Source organism: Engraulis encrasicolus, chromosome 3 (genome assembly GCF_034702125.1).
Source record: "Engraulis encrasicolus isolate BLACKSEA-1 chromosome 3, IST_EnEncr_1.0, whole genome shotgun sequence".
NCBI classification, from domain to species: domain Eukaryota; kingdom Metazoa; phylum Chordata; class Actinopteri; order Clupeiformes; family Engraulidae; genus Engraulis; species Engraulis encrasicolus.
The window spans coordinates 1,221,535-1,228,006 of NC_085859.1; positions in this window are offsets into that span (position 1 = coordinate 1,221,535).

The following is a 6,472-nucleotide window of genomic DNA, read 5'->3' on the forward strand; positions in this document are numbered from 1 at the left end:
GTATGGACCACCACGGGTGTGAGTGATATGAAACACTTCTCAGAAAGTGTTAAGAGACATGAGGCAAGTAAAGCACATTTACATTGTGCAATGAAGCTAGCCATGCTAGGTCAAGTGAACATTGCTACGCAGCTGGACGAGGGCTATCATGTCAGTGTGCGGAATCACAACAGGGAGGTCGACAACAACCGACAAATTCTGTCAAAGCTCATTGACTGCATCAAATTTTGTGGAGCTTTCGAACTGGCTCTCAGAGGGCATGACGAGTCGGACACTTCAGATAACCCTGGTGTCTTCCTGGGCTTAGTGGACTTCGTTGCATCATTGGACTCTGCCATGAGAGAGCATCTGGAGAAGGCAACGGTGTTTAAAGGTACGTCTAACCGCATCCAGAATGAGCTTCTCGATTGTATGCTTGATGTCATGCAGGGGCACATTATACAGGACCTGAAAAAAACTGAATTCCTGGCAGTGCAGGCCGATGAAACGACTGATGTTTCAACTCATTGCCAATTCGTTGTTGTGTTCCGTTACATAGACGTAGCCAACACATTGCAGGAGAGGTTTTTTTGTTTCAAACAAATTGATGGAGGCACGACCGCAGAGGCAATCTCTAAAGTTCTTCTGCAACAGTTGGGTGTGGTGTGTTCAGCGGAGAATGAGGTAGACAGAGACAGGCTGATAGCACAAACATTTGATGGAGCGAGTGTGATGCGAGGGGCGAAAGGTGGAGTGAGGAGGATGGTCCAGGACGCATATCCCAATGCCCACTTCATCCACTGTTACGCACACCAATTGAATTTGGTTATGCAACAGGCCGTTTCCTCAATCACCCCTGTGCGTGTCTTCTTCTCTGACATAGGTGGCTTTTCTGCCTTTTTCTCACGTTCCCCAAAGAGAACTGCCACTTTGGACAGTGTTGTAGCAAAGAGGTTGCCACGCGCGTCTCAGACGCGTTGGAACTTCCACAGTCGCGTGGTTAGTACAGTGTATGAGAATAAGGATCTCTTGCTGGAATGCTTCAATACTATTCAACAATCTCCAGAATTCGATTCAATCTCAATCAGAGAGGCAAAGGGCTACTGTCGAATGCTGGGTGACAAGGAATTCCTTTTTTTCCTTGAGCTATTCCATGCCATACTGTCCCGTGTAGATGTACTCTTTGCACAGCTTCAGAGGAGAAACATTGATGTGGTGCATACTCAAAGAATCATTGAAAACTTTGTCTGTTCAATTTCAAAAGTGCGTGATTCAGTGCCTTCTATTTGTGCCAATTACATTGCTGACACGGCGCAACGTGGTGGCGCTCGGGACTTTACGAGAATTGGATATGAAGTGTGTGACACGGTGATTGCCAATGCAAAGGATAGGTTCACATTTACTGGGCACTTGGCTGCGGCTGTACTGTTCGACAGTGAGCGTTTCCCTGAATACGCAGATGATTTCCCCACAGTCGCCCTCGGAAAGGCAGTTGATGCTTATCCAATGTTGAGCAAAACACTTCTGAAAACAGAGCTTTCTCTCATTTATGAGAACCCTGACTTTAGAGCGTCCAACAGCGCAATGGCATTGTTTCAGCTTTTTATAAATAACAACTTGGCGGATGTGTTTTCTGAAACTTTGAAGTTGCTTCGCATTCTAATCACTACGCCCATGACTACAGCTGAGTCTGAACGATGCTTTTCAACGCTTAAACGAATTAAGACATTCCTCAGAAATACTATGTCCCAGGACAGACTGAACGCATTAGCAATGCTATCCATCGAAAAGCGACTGACACGAGACATACCTGATTTCAACAGAGTTGTTATTGAGAAATTTGCGCACATGAAAGACCGTCGTGCCAAGTTCCTGTATAAATGAATAGTCTAGGCCTATCTGATTGCTTTATGTAGCCTAATAGGCTGACGACATCTTCTAACAAGCAATGTTTGTTTAATGTTGCCGTGATATGTTAAAAAAAAAAAAAAAAAAAGTTGCCGGTTTTCTGTTTGGCTTTCGTTCTGTATAGGCCTACTTTTTATTTCTACTGTTCATTCATTTAGCCTATTTGCGACGCACTTGTTTGTTCCATTGTGCGCACATAGGCTGCTTAACCCGACATATGACGTGCTGCTGACCCTTTCGAAGCGCGTACAGTAACTTTGGATAGCCTCTTTATTCGTATTCCTAATTAGTTTAGTTAACATGTTTCAATGTATCTAAAAATACTTAAAAACATAAAAAATGTGGGTGTGGCCATACGGAAGTAGGTAGCCCATCGCCCCACTGAAATTTTGGCTCACGGCATGCTACTGTGTGTGTGTGTGTGTAACTTGGACACAGTATATTCAGTCCACTTCCACTGCAGGCATAATGAGGTGTGTATGACTCACGGAGCCTGAAAGCGTCGTCCACTCCACATCCATGTCTCATCCAGTCACATCACTATAGCACGACTTGGACTCGGTATATTTAGAGCACAAGACTTAGATGTGGAATATTTAGTACACATGACTTAGATGTGGTATATTTAGTACACATGACTTAGATGTGGAATATTTAGTACACATGACTTAGATGTGGTATATTTAGTACACATGACTTAGATGCAGAATATTTAGTACACATGACTTGGCTACAGTATAACATATTCAGGAGAATTGGCCATGATTCATCAACATCTCCTCAACCCACTTTACTATGGTCAGTATCAGGTCCGTGTTCTACAGTCAGTATTTATATATTTCAGTATCAGGTCCGTGTTCTACAGTCAGTATTTATATATTTCAGCACCAGTTCACTAACGTTGGACGCTGGAGAGACGCTGGAGAGACTGGAGAGACTTGGATACTATCACGCCCTCCAGGAACCACGCTTGAGTCGAGTTTTAGTTACTGATGGATGATCACTTTTATTTCTTTAATCCATGTTCATTTTTCGTGCGTCTTTCATCCACCGTCAAACTGACAGTACAAAACAAAACACAAAACAAAATCAGTAGGAAAATCATAAACCCAGACACCACAAAAACATAAATAAAACACACAAAGAGACAAAAGGAACAACATACCTCACTGGCTGCGTATTACATCAAGAGGGCATGAGACTTCAATTTCGGAAGACCATTTTGAGCGTCAAGTAATTCAAACTAGCCCGCGGCTTGTAGCGAGGCCGCGAGCATAGTCAAGTCCATTCACACCTAGCCAAGTGGTACAGCGCTTAATAGTGTCCGTGTGAAACAGATGACATCAGCTGACATGCCCCAGTGACGTAAGCCAACGTACATAAACAAAAACATTCTTGGACATAAAAACAGGATATTTAATGGCAACACAAAATAACAAAAAGGAAAATAACTATCACAGTTACACATACAGTATAACATATTCAGGAGAATTGGCCATGATTCATCAACATCTCCTCAACACACTAACGTTGGACGCTGGAGAGACGCTGGATAGACACTGGACGCCTGGAGAGACTGGTAAGGAAGGCGGGGTCAGTGGTGGGCATGGAGACTCTCACCTCAACAGACTGGTGAGGAAGACGGGGTCAGTGGTGGGCATGGAGCTGGAGACTCTCACCTCACCAGCTGAATACAGAACTTTGAACAGGCTGGAATCCACTATGGACAATCAGAAACACCCCCTGGGGATCAATACAATACATCAATACTACTCTACTCTACTCTACTCTACTCTACTCTACTCTACTCTACTCTACTCTACTCTACCTTACTCTACTCTGTTCTACTCTACTCTACTCTACTCTATTCTACTCTACACTACTCAACTCTACTCTACGCTACTCTACTATACTATACTCTACTCTACTCTACTCTAGTCTACTCTATTCTATTCTACTCTACTCTACTCTACTACTCTACTCTACTCTACTCTACTCTACTCTAATCTACTCTACTACTCTACTGTACTCTATTCTATTCCACTCTACTCTGCTCTATTCTACTCTACTCTACTCTACTCTACTCACTCTACTTTACTACTCTGATCTATTCCACTCTACTCTACTCTACTCTACTCTACTCTACTCTACTCTACTCTACTCTACTCTACTCTACTCTACTCTACTCTACTCTACTCTACTTTACTACTCTACTCTACTCTACTCTACTCTATTCCACTCTACTCTACTTTGCTACTCTAATCTATTCCACTCTACTCTACTCTACTCTAATGTACTACTCTAATCTATTCCACTCTACTCTACTCTACTCTACTACTCTAATCTATTCCACTCTACTCTACTCTACTCTACTCTACTTTACTACTCTAATACTCTACTCTACTCTACTCTACTCTACTCTACTCTACTCTACTACTCTAATCTAATCTATTCCACTCTACTCTACTCTACTCTACTCTGCTACTCTAATCCATTCCACTCTACTCTACTCTACTCTACTACTCTAATCTATTCCACTCTACTCTACTCTACTCGTTTCTACTGTACTCTACTCTACTCTATTCTACTCTACTCTACTCTACTCTATTCTACTCTACTCTACTACTCAACTCTACTCTACTCTACTCTACGCTACTGTACTCTACTCTACTATACTCTACTACTATTCTACTCCACTCTACTCTACTACTCTACTCCACTCTACTGTACTGTACTGTACTGTACTGTACTGTACTGTACAGTACTGTACTCAACTCTACTGTACTCTATTCTATTCTACTCTACTCTACTCTACTACTCTACTCTACTCTAGCCTATACTCTACTCTACTGTACTCTACTGTACTACTCTACTCTACTCTACTCTACTCTACTACTCTACTCTACTCTACTCTACTCTACTCTACTCTACTCTACTCTACTGTACTCTACTCTGCTCTACTACTCTAATCTATTATACTGTACTCTACTCTACTCTACTCTACTCTACTCTACTACTCTACTCTACTCTACTCTACTCTACTCTACTCTACTCTACTCTACTCTACTCTACTCTACTCTACTCTACTACTCTACACTACTCTACTCTACTCTAGTCTAGTCTACTCTACTCTACTCTACTCTACTCTACTACTCTACTCTACTCTACTCTACTCTAGTCTACTCTACTCTACTCTACTCTACTGTACTCAGTGTTGGGTAAGTTACTTTTTTAAAGTAGTTGGTTACTTTACTTTAGTTATTGCTTTCAATTTTAATTGCATTACTTTACTTATTACTAAATTTAAAAAGTAACTTGTTACTTATTACTTTACTTTACTTTTCGCGGGAAAAGGGATTTTAACCAGTGTAGTGGCACAACTCATAATACACCTGCTTCCCCAGGTTGTAGGCCGGCTGTGTAAATGGCCTAATATTTTAATATGTGCAAACTGTACCTCTATGGAATCCCTCATATAGGGCCTAGGCCTATTGTCATTCTCACATCTAAAATGCATTTCATGATTGCCCTGTAGTCCTATTCATAACAGTGTCAATAAATTTGAATCTAGTCTAACATTACGCCATAGAATAGAATGTAATAAAATAAAATAGACTTTTATTGTCATTTCAGCATGAAAATTGCCTTTGGTCTCACTGAATAAAAACATAATGAGTAGGGTGAGGTGGCCATACCAAACAGAAATGTTGTAAGTAAGGATACCCTAGGCATACACTCTTCTCTACTCTACTGTACTGTACTCTACTCTACTCTACTCTACTCTACTCTACTGTACTCTACTCTACTGTACTCTACTCTATTCTACTGTACTCTACTCTACTCTACTGTACTCTACTCTACTCTACTGTACTCTACTCTACTGTACTCTACTCTACTCTACTCTACTCTACTGTACTCTACTCTACTCTACTGTACTGTACTCTACTCTACTCTACTCTACTACTCTACTGTACTCTACTGTACTCTACTCTACTCTACTCTACTGTGCTATATTCAGTATTTATACATCTCACCATCAGCCCAGTGTAGTACCTATTTCTACATTCAGCATCAGCTCACTAACGCTGGACGCTAGACAGACAGCACAAAGAAGAATAACTGGAATAGTATTCATGTCTGTGTGTGTGTGTGAGTGTGTGTGCGTGTGCGTGTGCGTGTGCGTGTGCGTGTGCGTGTGCGCAGGGCCGCTGACAGGTTTGGCTGGGCCCGGGACAAAAAAATATCAATGGGCCCCCCTTCATCCTACCCCCCTCAAAAAAAAAAAAAACCCAGACAAACCTAACCAAATTTTTTTCAAGAGAGACCAGGTGGCCAGACTAGGCCTACACTTTTGGCCTGAAAGCGCACCACATGGTATGCTATGTATTATTAGGCCTACCCATTAGGCCTACCCATTATAAAAGACATTGGTACCAAAGTAGCCTCACAATGATGCATACAATTCCATAGTAAATGATCTATCCATCCAATTATACTATCCATGCATTCTCGCCAACATTTATTTAGAAATGAAACAAAACAAATAGGATTCACATTGTCAATAATAACACAAGTGTTAGTGTAA